This window comes from Propithecus coquereli, unplaced genomic scaffold (assembly GCF_000956105.1).
Source record: "Propithecus coquereli isolate 6110/MARCELLA unplaced genomic scaffold, Pcoq_1.0 Scaffold312, whole genome shotgun sequence".
Classification (NCBI taxonomy): Eukaryota; Metazoa; Chordata; class Mammalia; order Primates; family Indriidae; genus Propithecus; species Propithecus coquereli.
The window spans coordinates 1,262,029-1,263,242 of NW_012148753.1; positions in this window are offsets into that span (position 1 = coordinate 1,262,029).

Consider the following 1,214-nt stretch of genomic DNA (forward strand, 5'->3'; position numbering starts at 1 on the left):
ATCCGCCATCCATGTGGCTCAGGTGGGGGTCCCAATCACTGAACTTTGTCTCCAGTTTTAGAAGTAGGAACCTAAGTTGGCCAATATGAAAGTTACTTACCCTTCAAGTAACAGTTATTGACACAAAAATCTGATAAGATCTTGAGCTTTAATATAAAAGTATTAAGAAAGACAAAACATCTTTATTCCTGGATCACCCTGGGCTGATGTAAGCCTGGATCTGCCAAAGGCCGTGTGCTCCCAGGGTATGAAGTAAGTCTGTCTGTAGAAGAATGAGACCAATTTATAGGGAAAACCTGATGACATCTTTTAAGCTTGGAATTTAGAGATTAAAAACACCAATAAATCTCTTTTTTTCTTGCTTAGGCTGGATTGAATTGATTCCTATATTTTGCAACTGATAGGATCGTCACAAATACAGGGTAAAATGAAGTAATCACATGCAAAAGAAGATCAAAGCGTGGTAACTGGTTCTACTGGAAATGCAAGTACATAGTAAAGTTACAATAAGTAAAAGAGTAAAGTGTGACATTTTGGTAAAAAACAAAATTGACAAGGGAAACCAATGAGACAGAAGATCTTCCCCTGAAAAGTCTTGTGTGTACGTGTTAACTCTGTGTTAATTCTAATTAATTCTTGTGTGTGTGTGTGTGTGTGTGTGTGTGTGTGTGTTTGCATGGGTGTATGCTCACACTTGGCATGGGTGAGGGGAATGGAATTGTTACGTACCAATAGAAAATCAGTTGAACATCCACCAAATAGTGCTAAAGTATTTTACCATTTGGGAAAATATCAAGTCATACACTTACACAATATACTATGTATGTGTATGTTTACATACTAAATTTGTGTCTACTTGCCAAAGTTACATGCTAAAAAACGTTATAATAAAAAGTGAAAAAATGGCCAAAATATAGATGAATGCTTTATGACCCTAGAGATAGTGAAAGACATACTTTTCTGAAAAACAATGAAAATAAAAATCAATGACTTTCAATATACAAATATTAGAATGTCTGACATGCTAAAAAACGTTATAATAAAAAGTGAAAAAATGGCCAAAATATAGATGAACGCTTTATGACTCTAGAGATAGTGAAAGACATACTTTTCTGAAAAACAATGAAAATAAAAATCAATGACTTTCAATATACAAATATTAGAATGTCTGATAAATCAGAAAACTTAAAAATAATAAATGTTACTAAGCAAGA